The following is a 16,982-nucleotide window of genomic DNA, read 5'->3' on the forward strand; positions in this document are numbered from 1 at the left end:
CTCATTTTATTCTTGTTTGAATAAATGCTAATGAAAGGATTTTGGCAACCATTACATTTAGATAATATAACCATACACATGCTAGACCTGTTAATTCTCTCATTATGTTTCAAAGTGTTGGCTACATTTTAATGAAATATCAGCTTATAATCTCTATTGATTTGGCTTTTCTCTACCACTAAGAATCTTCTTTTCAAAACGTATAAGTTGACAAGTATGGATTTACGAAGATGTCTAGATTTGTCGATCTTAGGCAATATGTCTACCGTTGACAAAACAAAAATCTCAAGCAAAAAACAAAAAATTTCCTTAGCGGTTCTGTTAGTTACTACTTCTTTTAAAATACTGATTCTTATTCCACAATTTCAGATTTCTTCAGAAAATTGTACTTTAAAAATTAGTCAGGCAAATATATGTTAGGAATAGACTCCTCGAATTCGAAATGAAGGTCAAGAAAATTTTCAAAGCGCATGGGAACCCTATGTATGCTACTCAGAGAAACATTTCGATCATTTGTTCATTGTAATTCGTCCTGGATAAGGCTCCCAATAAATAGTCCTATCAAAAAATATCATATTTAGCGTTGTTCTATGCTGGGCGCACCCAACTTAGTACGACTTTACATTCACTTTAAATGTTGTACTTTCCTCTTACCTTAATTTGTGAGGAGACATGTTTCGCTACAGAATCCTGACGCCATAATGCGTGCCACTTTTACCTTCATTAATAATATTAACTCGCAGTGCCCAAAATAAAAATAAAAGAAACCATCTTGAGTACTTTTGATCTATTTAATTTTGTTTTCTCATACTAAAATGCAATTTTAATGTATCAAAGGAATAACCTTAAGTATGTTTAATAATTCGTGCTGACGATATTTTAAGTTACGAAATCAGACGCAAAAAAACGTAATTTCATAAACATGCTTTTTTTTATGGCTTTGGCTACTTGACCCTAAAAATATAGGGCCAACCACAATCTGGAAAATGCGGTTCGCATAGTTTAGGCGGGAGAATGGGCAAACGTTTGGAGCCCAGTATTGTACTATTGTTCCCATGTGTTATCGATAAATTGGTAAAGCAGTAGCCAACACATGCCACCCATAACTGCCATATATTTTTATGATATATTTATAAGCAATGGGAGATATAAAAAAATGAATTGAGCAATTATTTAGATTTTAATCTTGTGTCTTTTTACTTTTTAGAGGAAAAAGTTGATAAAGGTAAGCAAATGTGCACACTTTTAACTTTGAACTAATAAGTAAGCGTTTAAAATACAATGGAAAAGAATTAACCCTTTTCACTGTATTGTAGCCACACAGGAAACACTTATTCAACAAATGTGACAAACTACTATAAATGTAAAACTAATAACCTTTAACGGTTAAAACTATTTTTCAATTCATTCTGAAAAGTACTGATTAAGAGCGCGCATATGTCCGGTCTGACTAAATTTTCAATCGGAATATATTGTTTTGGTAAGTAGCTCCTTGCGTCAGAATCATAAGTTAAATTTTTTTCTTGTCCTTTTTCCTTTCTCTTTTCGAACAACCAACCAGTATAACAAGCTACAGCGAAAGTAATTAGATTGTTCGTCAAAAGGTGGAGTTACAACTGCAACTACATCAAAAAGGCCACAACAAAATAAATCTATGCGATTCATTCTACAAAATGGTTGGATATTTCAAGTCCTATAAGTAGTGGAACGAAGTCGATTTTTCATACGAGAGACCATAATGGATTTTTTTTTCTTTTCTTCCAGACGTGGACACGTACCTAGGTTTGCAAAACCCTTAACCGTATAGTCCACGCCTGGCCACCGGTCTAGCTCGCACAATGTACAATACATAGGCAAACAATCACATAATACATCACTGCATCACAAGCACAATTGCCTAATACATAGGAAAAACAAAATTTTGAAGAAAGTTACAATAGATGACAGTAATTAAGAACATAATGGATGCGAAACATTATAAGGTAAAAAGATCAGAGTTGCTACATGCATGGTATGAGGCTCTCTCTAAGAGACTGTAATATAAGAATTTTAAAATACTTGAAAACAAGGTAATTGTACCCTGTAAGGGGGCTCTAATACATGATCCGTCTACAGTTGAGGATATTTTACATAAGCACTGTGGTCGGTGCAAGCCGGATGCGGAATCCGTATCGACCCGCCATCGCTGAGATTCGAACTTGGGTCATCTCACTGAAAGGCGAACACACTATCCGCTGAGCCATATCAATTTAGGAAATTTAGATCACGTCATAAATAAAGCGTAAAATTTGGCACGTCTAAATGCTATCTTCTGTTTTTTATGTCTCGTGTTAAATGGATTTAAGAAAATTGATTGATAAATATCAAATGTCATATTGTAAACATAAAAGTGCAATAATTTAAGATGGCGTATTTGTATAGTTTAGACGTAAAAATTAATTGAAATAGTAACCCTGAAGTCTTGTTTAAACTTCTAACTGCTTACGCCCTCTTTGCTCAGTTTCATATGATTCTCCGTCCATATAAGGAGTATTTTATTAGCGTATATCGCTTCCAGCTGTTGATACATAATGTTTTTAAGATTATATTTCTAAAATAATTGAAATATAACTTAAGCACATCTTCACTCACTTCTATAGTCGTTTAGCTTTAATTTTATTATCGTTTAGCATTCTGATGTCAACGGCTGCCGAATTGTACAGTATTTGGAAAAATAGTAAACTAATATTTTAAGAATAGTAAACATTTTCTAAAGAATAAGCTGTTTCGTCAACCCTTTAAAAATCATGATTGCCTAATTTATATATCTTAGAAATGGATGACAAAATAATGCGACCACTTCTATATTAACTTGAAGTAAGCAGCATTTCTTTGAGAAGCAAATGTTTCGGAAGAATTTCCATATCAAAAATGAAGATGGAACTTGAAGCTTTCAGAAATGGTATCCTTTTTACTCATGCAAAACTTGTATCGACCAAAATGTGAGGAGGAAGCTGATAACTTCCTTTGAGCTACTAACTTTGAAATCATTCCATTGGATTGTGATATTAATATAAGTATGCTTTTAGAATTATAGTAGTAGAAAAAAAAAGACTTTTAACTTCCTACATCCATTTTGGTTGAAGCAAATTTTGCACGGGTAAATATTACACAATTTCCAAATGCTTTAACCCCCTGGGGACGGGTGATTCAGCGAAGCATTCGTACAAAATCAGAATCAGGATCTAATTAAATAAAAAACGGTAACTTAAGTGTAGTCGTTGCTAATTTGACAGACTTACTTTGCTTTTACTTTAATTATTGTTAGTTTAATCATACTTGTATATATAATCAACGTTAATTCAAAGTATAACTAAATAATTTTATTTTGAACAAAGTAATGGTGAATTAAATAAATCAAACAATTATAACTCCCCCCACAAATTAACTGCTAAAGAATTACTTTGATTACCAGTTTTATCTTTTAACCCTGGTTGATACGGTTTTATGCTGGCACGTATTTGTGACAGTCGGCGCGAAAGGGTTAAGTACGATCTTCTGAATTGTGCCATCAGTTTTGCTATATGAAATCTTCCAAAACATTTGCTGCTCAAAGAAAGATTGTCTATGCAGAGTCTTTTGATTTCAGTTGTATAGAAATAAAAGAAACAATGTTTAATTTTATTTAGGTCAGATATTTCATAAAAATTTTACTAAATTTTATATATTTTATTTCAGTGAAAGAGATTTTATCAGGTAAGATTTTACTTGCTTTCTTTTTTTTTTAAATTGATCATATTTTGGATTTAAATTTCAATATATAAACACCGCTAAGTTCTCATTTTATGAAATTTTTCATAATACAGTACGGAAAATAAAACAAACTTTTTCCTTGAATAACTTTAATTTAAAATTAGGATTTTTTTTACTTGGTTTTAAAGATTTGCAATTTAGTGCCGAAGCTCATAACTCTTAAGAGCTAATTGTATGAAAAAATTATTACTATTCACAAAACCTGCTATTATTTTCATGCAAAAGATAAGTTCAAAATTATTTATTTAACAATGATAAACAAAGTTGTTTAATGAGGAATGCAATATTTTTTAATACTATATAAGTTCTTATAAGCAAAAAATGAAACATGAGTTCTAAAATTTTATTTCTCAAAACGTAATACACAAATTCTTAAATAGGGAATAAAAAAACTGACTATTACTACTTTTGAAAAATGAAAAGGAAAAGAAAAACATCATAGATTGCGCTTAACTCGATCAAGATCTCAATTGTAGCTCAACACAATAGAATCTGCTTAAAAAAATCTGTTGTAAACTTTGATTTGTTAATGTACGATTTTTGCGATATATTTTTAGACGATTTTTAAAAATTTTATTTAAATAGAGTATAAAATGTTTTCAAATTTTCATAAATTAAAACTTTTAAGCATGCATATAGAGACAATTTAATAAAAATTGATCAACGAAGTTGTTTAATGAGGAATACAATATTTTTTAATACTACATAAGTTCTTATAAGCATAATATAGCGTCACAACTGCCAAAAAATGAAACATGAGCTCTAAAATTTTATTTCTCGAAACGTAATACACAAATTCTTAAATAGGGGATAAAAAAACTGACTATTACTACTTTTGAAAAATGAAAAGGAAAAGAAAAACATCATAGATTGCGCTTAACTCGATCAAGATCTCAATTGTAGCTCAACACAATAGAATCTGCTTAAAAAAATCTGTTGTAAACTTTGATTTGTTAATATACGCTTTTTGCGATATATTTTTAGACGATTTTTTAAAATTTTATTTAAATAGAGTATAAAATGCTTTCAAATTTTCATAATTTAAAACTTTTATGCATGCACATAGAGACAATTTAATAAAAATTAAATTAAAATTCGAAAATTAATTTTTTACCGAGAAAATTTAAAGGAGGAAAAGGGATGAAAGTGTGCAAAAAATATCTTTTTAATTCTTGGAATGGTAGTTTGAACTAAATACTAAGAAAAAGAAAATGCTTTTAACTTTTAACAGATAGCAACACTCGTCATAGACTGAAATTCCATAATTCTCATAAATTGAAAGTTTATTATAAATATTTTATTAATGTTTGAATTTTAAACAAATGAAGAATATCTTTTTTGTGGATTTATATATTTTACTACAATATTATTAAGCAAAAATTTATTTTTGTAGGAACTGGAGAAACAAGTAAGTGCATATTAAAATATATTTAGAGAAAATTGTTTTTAATCTATCTTCATGACACAATGTATCAGTTTTCAGACATAGACTGCTGTTTTGATATTCTTTAATATGATTAAAAAGAAGCGATTTAATTTAAACTTCTGACACAAAATGCCTTCGCTTTCAAAGACACTTTGTTATTTAGAGATTTTTGAATAACGTTATTTAGACATCCTTGAATAAAATGACTTTAAATGGTTTTATTTTAATTCTTGACATGCGTTCGTTTTCAAATATTGACTGTTGTTTAGATATCATTGAATAAAATATCTGAAAGGAATTATTTCAATTCAGAATCTCGACTTCCCCGGATGCTCGAATCTCGACGATTCTTTTTTTAAATTTGACTTCTTGACAAAAAAAGTAAACTGTTATTCTGACATTCCTGATTAGTAAGGTTGAAAATAATTCTTTTTGAAATTTAATTTCTTGACAAAAAAAGTAAACTGTTATTCTGACATTCTTGAATAGTAAGGTTGAAAATAATTCTTTTTTAAATTTAATTTCTTGACAAAAAAGTAATCTGTTACTCTGACATTCTTGAATAGTAAGGTTGAAAATAATTATTTTTTAAATTTAATTTCTTGACAATAAAAGTAAACTGTTATTCTGACATTCTTGAATAGTAAGGTGGAAAATAATTATTTTTAGATTTAATTTCTTGACAAAAAAAAGTAAACTGTTATTCTGACAGTCTTGAATAGTATGCTTGAAAATAATTCTTTTTTAAATTTAATTTCTTGACAAAAAAGTAAACTGTTATTCTGACATTCTTGAATAGTAAGGTTGAAAATAATTCTGTTTTAAGTTTAATTTCTTGACAAAAAAAGTAAACTGTTATTCTGACATTCTTGAATAGTAAGGTTGAAAATAATTCTTTTTTAAATTTAATTTTTTGACAAAAAAGTAAACTGTTTTTCTGACATTCTTGAATAGTATGCATGAAAATAATTCTTTTTTAAATTTAATTTCATGACAAAAAAAGTTCATTTTCAAATACAGACTGTTGTTTAGACATCTTTGAATAATGAAATCAAATAAATCCTTGAATTATTAGATAAAAAAATAAGTTTTATTTTATATTCTTTATGAAATATTTCGTTTAGAAATGTTGATTGTTATTTAGATATCCTTGTTTTACTTCACTGAAAAGGACAAAATGACTCGGAAAAAAAAACATCCGTTTACGATTGATCTGAATACAATGAATGATCTGAAAACATTTAATGACATGCGAAATATTAAAATCTAAAATTTAAGTTAGTTATTTCATTTTAAGTAGTAAATAAATTTCTTACTGAAACATAATAAATCAACTTAAAACTCTTAAACATAATTTAAAACTGTAATGTTGAAAGAACTGACCATAAATTGCTCAAGAATTACTTTTGTCTTAAAAGATTTTAACTTTATTCGAAATTATTGTTGATAAATTTTGTTTTCCCTATAGATTTTATAAAAAGGGAATAGACTTTAAGACATAATAATAATTTTAATTAATTTATATCTGACATTGCAATGTTTATGGTAAAACTGGCGAAAAATACAATTATTTGTTCCTATGTTATAGTAAAAAAAAACAGTCGTCCGATTAATTAGTTTGTTATTCCTTCCTTAAGTATATAAGAAAAGAATTACATTCTAATTTACATAATAAACATATGAATAACATTTTGATTTATCTAAATTAACATACTTTTACTGTATTTGACTGAAATAAAACCACCTTTATTTAACATTGTGACAAATGAGATCAGGTACGAATCAATGCATAAAGAACACAGATGAGAACAAATCATGTATATTAAGAAGGTCTATATACAAATACATAAAATACAATTATTTGTTCAAATACACGAAACATACAATTATTTGTTCTAATATTGGTGTAAAATTAAAATATAGTCGATCGATCAATTAGTGTGCTATTTATTCCTTAAGAATATAGGGCTTATTCGACTGAAATAAAACCACCTTGTTTTTGTGTTGTAACTAATGAAATCAAGTACGAGTCAATGTACAAGGAACACCAATGAGAACAAATCATGTACTCGTATATTAAGAAAGTCTATATACAAATACATAAAGTACAATTATTTATTCCAATACGCGAAAAATACAATTATTTGTTCGAATATTGGTGTAAAATCAATAAATAGTCATTCGATCAATCAGTGTGTTATTTATTCCTTAAGAATACAAGGCGTATTCGACATTTTTAAAAATAAGTGTAACCTCGCCCGAAAAAGAATATTTGCTGGGAATTTACACCATGGAAAATTAAAGTGAAAAGTAAGTCATAGTATTCTCAATTTACGACCGTATACTTTTAAAAAATAATTTTCAATATAGACAGAAAATCGTTATCAAGAGTTACAAAAAACACCACGGGTCTGTTTTTCCCTTAACACATGAATTTTTTCTTAGGGATCAAATTATTTTGAACCAATATGCACCAAAACTGTTTTTAAAAGTTAGTACAGTTTTTTTTTAATTATTTGAAAATTGAATAAATATTTTTGTACAACAATTATTTAAGCGTTGAATCTGAATATGCACATTGAAGTTGGCAAAACATCCATTTTTTTCACATTTCCATTCTAAAGAAGTTTTTTTTCTTCTTAAGCTGACGTTTCTAAATTTGATTCTCTTGTCTTCCATTAATGTATTGATTACATGATGACTGTAGACAGGCACATACGTGACATACAATAGCTCTGCTATATTTAAAACAACTATATTCAAGCGAAAACAAAACACTTTCCGACATTTCATATTTACCTTCCGATTTGTATAAAATAAAACGAAATTAAATATGAGCTAAATAAAATTTATAAATTTGCAAATGAATAAATTTGTTTATTCTTTCATTTCAGTCTCTAACATGCTAAGCGGTAAGTATGTTTAATTATGTGATAGCATTTATTATACAAACTTAGACAGTGACAATAATTAACATTTGAAAAATAATTTACTTTCCGTTTTTAAAAATAATTAATTAAAATCCGCTTTTTTTGTCAAATATGAAAAAGAAATAATATCATAACTGTTCAAAAAACTTAACTAAAAATGGAAACAAGGCATTGATTTTGATAATTTTCATCAGGGTCGAAAAATATTGCGAAGTGGGTAATTTTTTTAAAAAAAGTTAAATAATTTAAAAAAATATTTTAGTTATTTTTCAGTTCTAAAGTCCAGCTAATTCTTCACAGCAGTACGGCAGATGCAGTTTAAAATTATAGCTATGCTACATGTGAAAGGCACTTAAACTGTGGCATTTTTATTTTTTTTTGCAAAAGAGCTTTGAAAAATCTTGTTAAAAGTGATTTTGTCCACCACTACCTACAAATTATGAAAACATTAAAGTTCCACTTGAATTCAGTTACTTTATGGCGGGCTTCTAATTATTTTCAAAATAAAAGTTACAAACCACTAGAAATGCAAAACAAATTGCTTTTAAACGTTAAGCAACCACTATTCTTTAAAAAAAGAGAGCTATAGTAGGCCACTAAGAAATAATTGTCTTATAAGGTAGCATTTGCCAATGTTCTGTCTGACCTTAATTTTCATCTTCTACATCACTAGATGTCTGTGTCATACCTGCCAGTTTTTAATCCGTTCGAGGATGATTATCCGTAGAGAAATAGAATTTGAATTAAAATTTTAGGCAGAAACATAATCTTCATTTGGGAAATGCTTTTCCAACTAACACGTTAATATTAGATATTAGTTTATATGATTAATTTTTTTAGAAATGGTGGTCAAAAGGATTATAAATTAAGTTTATAAATATAAGGAATATTTAGAAAGCACATATTTTACTACAGTTTTAAATATAAAAATTAAATTTCTCGCCAAATGCGTAAAAGTTGGCAGGTATGCAGTGGTTATTAATTCATATAAAACGCTACTTCGTTACAGTTATCTGGTGGTAAGGTTGGCAAAAGCAACGAAAATTCTGAAATCGTTTAATTTTTAAGCATCAACTATTCTATCAATATATTTTGAAAAAAGCGTTGTAGTTTGCAGATTAATGTATTAATCATCATGTTTTTCATCCAAAGCACTTTTGTGATCCATACAAAAAATGCATCTGTACGAATAAGTTAAAAATAAGATTTTACCCTATTTATAAAGCGAATTGAAAAACATTGAGGAAAACATGTTTTAGTTTGAGAATGTTAGTAATATTTATTATAGTCTGCGCATAATACTCACGTTTTCGTTTTCTTTTACAGAAAAATTGAAAAAAAGTAAATATAAAATTTTTATATTATTAATTTTTATACTTTTCTATTATTGTTGTAAGGTATACTCAGTAAATAAGTCTTCCGTTTGAAAATTATGTCACCAGAATCCAGTGTGACTTAATAAGCTCATAGAAGGTATTTAAGTTACACGGAGAAAGATCTGCACTGTAGGGTGAATGTGCATTCATTTGAATTTCGAAAGCTTGACCTGGCTTCGCGGCATAATATAATTACTCAACCAAAAATTTCACTGAAGCATTTCGGTCTTATTATCCATCTGAGCATATTTCAAAATACTATAAACAGCCATTTAGGTTCTAGCATTTCATTCTAATTTCGTCAATAATCACGATTCATTTTGTTATATTCCATTCCGGTGTATTGCATTCACTAATAATTTATTCCAATTTCGTCAATAATTAATTTTATATGTCCTATTCCGGGGCATTTCATTCATGAAATTTTTTAATTTCCATGTATTAGCCGCATTTAGGTTCTAGTGCTTCATTCTAATTTCGTCAATAATGTCGATTGATATTGTCATATTCGATTCGGGAGTATTCTCTTCATTAAATGTTTGAATTTCGGTATAAATTTTATTTAAGTTCTAGAATATCATTATAATTTTCTCAATAATTAATTTTATATATCCTATTCCGGTGCATTTCATTCATAAAATTTTTAATTTCCATTATAAATCGCATTTAGGTTTTAGCATTTCTTTCAAATATCGTCAATAATGTCGATCGATTTTTTTCGTTGGAATTCCGGTGTATTATATTCATTAAATATTTAGATTTTGGTATGCAGTGGATATTTTGTTTCTAATATCTCATTCTATTTTCGTCAATAATAAATTTTCTATATCCTATTCCGGTGTAATCAAGACGAGTTTTGGTTTTAATATATTATTTTTTGATTTAAACATTGTTCTCACTTAATTATAAATAAATACATTTCCTGCCCAACTCTAAATATTATTTTTCTTTTCTTAATTTCATTACACCAGTTTAAGAAGTTTCGTGCAGGTTTGGAAAAATAAAAAAAAGAGTGTCACCTAATAACTCTTGATCTAATCATATAAGCCTTAAGTACAATTTAATAATTTGAAGATCTAACAATAGTATACTAATTAATTAATGCGGATGACATCTCAAGTTATGAGATCAGTCAAAAAAATGTTTTATCGCTGAAGGAATACCATTTTTACGGTTAGGTATACGGATTTTAGATCCTCAAAATAAGAAAAGAGTGACCACAATCTAAAAATATATGGTCTCAACAGTTTAGGCAGAATTGCGATGGAAAATTTGAACTTCTTGGATATAGGTTATATTGGATATTTCACTATTTCCCTGAAATTATTTAAGTGATTTATAAATCAATTTTTTTCATAATTGTGGAAACCTTTTATGCTAACTTCATGCAAAATATAATTATTTTAAGATAATTTATAATTTTTTATAGTTTAATTTTTAATAAAAGTTAAAAAAATAGTTTTAATTTTACAAATTTTTAATACTTGTGAATTTCGTATATAAATATATACAAATTTTAAATTTATTTAAAACTATGTAAAGCTAGGTGGCGCAGTATAAAGTTAGTGTAAACACAAGCTATAACTGACAACATAGATACTGTATGAAGTTATAACTTACAAGTTATAACTGACTAACAAAGATACTGTAAGCTTTTTTCCATCATGAAAATTTTCAGTTTATTTACAGATAAAAAGCTTATCTGAATACAAATTATGAGGTTCTAATTGCCCAACAAGTAATTGTAGGTATCATTTCATAACGGAAAATTTCAGTTTATTTAAAGATAAAGACTTTATTTAAATAAAAATTATAAAGTTGAAATTGACTAACAAGAGGGAAAAATTGATTTTTCTTAATTAATACTGTAGTTAAAAATTATTTTAATTTTTACAGTTCAAGAAATTTTGGGATTCCCAGGTAAGATAATGTTTAAGTGAAAATTATTTTGGTTTATATTAATTGAAATCTGTGTTTATAAATTCTAGTTCAGTTTACTGATGATAATTTAGATCAGAGTTCATCATCTGATTTTATTTTTTAAATAATCCAAATAATTTGTTTTAAATAAGACGTTTTTTTATTTTTCAAAGATACTTTACAAACTTAAATTTATGTTTAAATCAACTTTATCAAAATTATTATTGTTGAAATATTTTTAAAAATAAATAGTAACAATACATTTTAAATTGCATCATTGCATTAAAATTGTTTCATAGCTACGTATGATGCAAGCAAATGCTTGATATAATTTTTTTTAAAATTTTATAAAACCACAATATAAGGGGTGTATACCTTAACTTAACAGCAAGTTTTCAAATCTTTCTTTATGGAATAACTAATCCTTTAATCAAAAAATGCACTACAAGACAATGCGTAAAAATTATAGAAACACTTCTGATCTAACTCTATGGAAACAATCTTTCTTTTAGCAACAAAAGTTTTACAAGATTTTGCGTGGCAAAACTGTTAGCTAAATTTAAAATATCATGCTTAAATCTCTTAGAAATGGTGTCTTTTTTACTCATGCAAAGCTCGAATTGACCGAAATCAGAGTAGCATTTTTTAAAGCTTTTTTTTCTTTGTTCAATACTACTATAGTTAAAAAGTATTTTTTGTATGAAAATGGCATTCGTATAAAACAATTAAAAATTTTGTGGTATTGAAGTTAGTAGAAAGTTACTAACACGTCACATTTTGGTCGATTTGAGTTTTGCAAAGAGAAAAAAAGACAATTTCTAAAAGCTTTTAAATATGATCTGTTGTTGCTTATCCTGACTGGTCGTTATCCTGACAGTCCAGCCATCACCTCCTACATGAAAAAGCCTCCACACGGTCTTTTATAAGTAGTCCGCACAGACTATTTAAAAAGTGCATGAACCCAAAACCTTTTATAAAAGTAATTGAGAGAGATTTATCATATATATTTAGGAATTGAATCTGTAGTGGTTGACAAGTGAATAAGGCAAACCAATAATATTAATAAATAAAACAAATTTTTAGTCATATATTTACTACCTCTTTCTTATTTTAACTAAATTTTGTATTAAATGACTCGTTCGGAAAGTGGATATCCTTCACAGTGGTCTGATCGGACTACCTATAAAAAACCGTGTGGCATACCTCCATACCTGCCAACTTTCACTCTTTCCAAGAAGGGATTTTCAGAGTGGTTGTAAAACAATAAACGAAAGACAATCTGACTCAAAAATATATTTATATTTTGATCCCGTTGAAATTCGCGTGCGCAAGAATAATCATGCTTTGATATATTGATTATAATTATTTCTATGTAGTGGTGGTCAAACTCATTTATAATTATCACTCATTTATAATTATCATTATAATTCAAAAAGTTAATTGGAATAACCTGAGTTTTACCACCACTTTAAATATGAAAATAAAATCTTCCGGAAGAGTTGGCAGGTATGGTGTGGAGGCTTTCAGTTACAGGAGGCGTTGGTCCAGCTCCACGAATCCATTAGAATATACAAAATATTTATTTCAAATTCAAATCTTTTTTATTTCAAATCTTCAGAATCAGAGATGATGATCTTTTAAACTGTGCCAGATTTGCCGTGCCAAATCTTCCAAAACTTTTGCTGTTAACAGAAAGTTTGTTTACATAGAGTTAATTTAGAAGTGTCTCGATAATTTATCCAAACCTGTATATTTTTGAACAGTTATATAATGATAACTACCTTTATCTATACATGATACTACCTTTTGCTATATCATGTTGATTACCTTTTTATGCTATAACATGATAACTACCTTTTTATATGGCGAGTACTTCTATATATTATAATTGAAATATTAAAATAAAACATGGTTTTGAGTATTTGTCTTAAAATTAGGATTTGGTAGGATTCATGTTTCTTGCAAGATAATCTATAACTTAATTTTAAAGATAAATAAATATTTATATAAAAAAAACTACGTTACATTTTTTATTTATTTTACCTTCTGAAATATTCAAAAGAAAGTTCAGAGTATTAAAATGACATTTAACAAATGCTGTATTTTATTACATTGTAATACTTATGTAATTTCGCTAATTGAAATTTAGTAGCACAGCAATTAACACAACAATAACTTTCAAAACTCTGAAAAATCACTCAAAAGTAAAATTTTTATTTATAACTTTCAATGATTTTAAAAGTGTTATTTTAAAATGCTTTGTAAATTTGAATTGCGTAATCGATAATTAAGCAAAAACTCATTCCATTTAAATCAAATATTTTATTTTTAAAATTCACCCGGTTCAAATCATGATTTAAATCAACGGTCCTAGGTTTAGATTTGAGTATTTTTGCACCCAGGCATAATGAAACGAAACCATAAGGACAATATGAAAATAAGCTATACCATAATAAAAATATTATAACCAAAATAAAAATATTCAGGCTTCTTAACTTTGTGATTGAATTTGATCTTCCACAATTCAAAATATAAAAGCGGGCAGAGGAGTTTTTAACGACGCATAGATTAAGACGCATTAGATCCGTATCGTAATCTGTAGCGCCAACTTCAATCGCCAAGGAACGAAATAGATATTAAACTCACAATTAAAAAAAAAAACATGTAGATGTTTGCCCGGGGGTGGCTTCGAGTTATACCTCTCGAGTTGGTCTCTTTCTGTGATGCTTTTTTTCTTTAGTTTCTCGCTGGCCACTGCCAGGAAGTTACCAAGACTTGATCATTCCGCCGTAGATCATGATAAGGCCTAGATCTAAACTATTATATTAATGTATACCGAAAAGTTTGTTTATTTTTTGATATATATAAAATTTAAGTTCCTTATTTTTACAGGCGGCAGTGAAGCAGGTGAGTTTGAATAAGAAAAGATATTCTACTATTCAAAATATTAAAATTAAAAGCGAAAGTTCAACCATTTGTAATTGGAATGTGGAAAGGAAAGAAAATCTATTGAATGAATGTTTATTTTGTCAAAATTAAAGGAAAGGCACTCACAAAAATTAACTTAATTTTAAGAGAATATATCAAAAATAACATTTGCAAACGGGACATAGCTATTGAGTAATGTGGGAAGAAAATTGATAGCTTTAAAAAAGTTGTTTTTTGAAGGTTTCGTCGTCATATGAAATGAAGTTTTTTTGCGAATAATATGCTATTTTCAAGTTTGCAACAATAACTCGGTATTGTTAGGACAAGCTTAGCGTATCTAAAGTCAGCACTCTGTATGCTTATTCTGAAATGGAGCAAAACTTCAATTTGGAGAAAAACTACAGTTTTGTGGAAATGAAAAGCGTTAGTGATCGAAATTTTTAACTTTTAAAAACACGCTCCAATACTGCATTATAAGGGGTTCATAAAAATTTTCAAAAACTGAGAATAAGGCAATGATTTTGACAATTATTATCTAGGTGGAAATAACTATAGAAAACAAGCTAACAATTAATAACTAGCTAAAAAATAAATATCTGTTACTAACTAATAATAAATGGGTCGAAAGAAATAATTAATCCCTTAACCCCTTGGGGACGGGTGATTTAGAAAAGCATTCGTACAAAATCAGAATCAAGTTGTAATTAAATAAAAAACGGTAACTTAAATGCAGTCGTTGCTAATTTGACAGACTTACTTTTCTTTTACTTTAATTATTGTTAGTTTAATCATATATATAATCAATGTTAATTCAAAGTATAACTAAATAGTTTTATTTTGAACAAAGTAATGGTGAATTAAGTAAATCAAACAATTATAACTCCGCCCACAAATAAACTGCTAAAGAAATATTTTGATTACCAGTTTTATCTTTTTACCCTGATTGAAACGGTTTTATGCTGGCACGTATTTGTGACAGTCGGCGCGAAAGGGTTAATAAATTTGCTTTTGTAGTACATATTATTTTATTTCACATTCAAAATTATTATCACAATCTAATTAAAAAACTTTTAATCTAATTTTTTTCATTGTGTGCCGTCAAATTTCGAAATCGTTAAAAGTGTGCCGCAACAAAAAAAAGGTTAAGAATCACTGCACGAGTGTATAAGACATATAAACTGCTTCTAGCCTTCGAAAGGAATCATATAATAGATTCGATTAAACGGCACCAAACGAATTTTATAATCTGACTTGTTTTATATAATACCAGATTGATATTTAATATTTATAGTGGTAGTTACGAAAGAAACCTTTACAGATATTCATTTAAAACTTGGTGGTTAAATACAGGACAATTAAGGAAGTATCCGCACTCTTATTTTTTGATAAAAATGTTGAAATTTGAGCATTAATCGACCGTCAAATTTTACAAGTTTTTATTTAACTCTTCTATTCAGCATTCCATATCCAATGGTTTTAGTTATGAGATCTCTGAATTATTTGTTAAATGTTATATAATTAAAAATGCAAAATGTAAAATATTCAAAAAATAATTTGGTTAAAAAAAAAGCTTTTTTTTGTGTGTGTTGCCATTTTATTTTAAAAGATTTCTGGCTCACAGAGGCGGCAGAAGATATCAAATTAGTGCTATTAAATTTTTCCTTGTTTAAGATAACGGTTGTCAACTCTACTACACTATCACTAACAGATTTAAAACATTTCAACTCATCCTAGTTTGTAACGTTCCAAACCTTAATATTATTTATATTTCGAATTAGATGCTTCATTTAGTATTAGTACAGAGATGCCAACTTGCTCCGGACAATGTTGGTTAAATGGTGTGTTGCCATTTTATTTTAAAAGATTTCTGGCTCACAGAGGCGGCAGAAGATATCAAATTAGTGCTATTAAATTTTTCCTTGTTTAAGATAACGGCTGTCAACTCTACTACACTATCACTAACAGATTTAAAACATTTCAACTCATCCTAGTTTGTAACGTTCCAAACCTTAATATTATTTATATTTCGAATTAGATGCTTCATTTAGTATTAGTACAGAGATGCCAACTTGCTCCGGACAATGTTGGTTAAATGGTGTGTTGCCATTTTATTTTAAAAGATTTCTGGCTCACAGAGGCGGCAGAAGATATCAAATTAGTGCTATTAAATTTTTCCTTGTTTAAGATAACGGCTGTCAACTCTACTACACTATCACTAACAGATTTAAAACATTTCAACTCATCCTAGTTTGTAACGTTCCAAACCTTAATATTATTTATATTTCGAATTAGATGCTTCATTTAGTATTAGTACAGAGATGCCAACTTGCTCCGGACAATGTTGGTTAAATGGTGTGTTGCCATTTTATTTTAAAAGATTTCTGGCTCACAGAGGCGGCAGAAGATATCAAATTAGTGCTATTAAATTTTTCCTTGTTTAAGATAACGGCTGTCAACTCTACTACACTATCACTAACAGATTTAAAACATTTCAACTCATCCTAGTTTGTAACGTTCCAAACCTTAATATTATTTATATTTCGAATTAGATGCTTCATTTAGTATTAGTACAGAGATGCCAACTTGCTCCGGACAATGTTGGTTAAATGG

The 16,982-nt window shown here is 28.1% G+C and overlaps 1 long non-coding RNA gene across 1 annotated transcript in view; it reads left to right on the top strand.

Moving 5' to 3' along the window:
- LOC107452449 (uncharacterized) overlaps positions 1 to 16,982 on the top strand; it is a gene marked incomplete at its 5' end in the record, with an annotated part of 42,588 nt that overhangs the window by 9,925 nt on the left and 15,681 nt on the right. The window contains 4 exon segments of the long non-coding RNA XR_011637611.1: positions 1,208 to 1,225; positions 3,718 to 3,735; positions 5,186 to 5,200; positions 8,113 to 8,130. This is a non-coding gene — a long non-coding RNA (uncharacterized lncRNA).

This window comes from Parasteatoda tepidariorum, chromosome 9 (assembly GCF_043381705.1).
Source record: "Parasteatoda tepidariorum isolate YZ-2023 chromosome 9, CAS_Ptep_4.0, whole genome shotgun sequence".
Taxonomy (NCBI): Eukaryota; Metazoa; Arthropoda; class Arachnida; order Araneae; family Theridiidae; genus Parasteatoda; species Parasteatoda tepidariorum.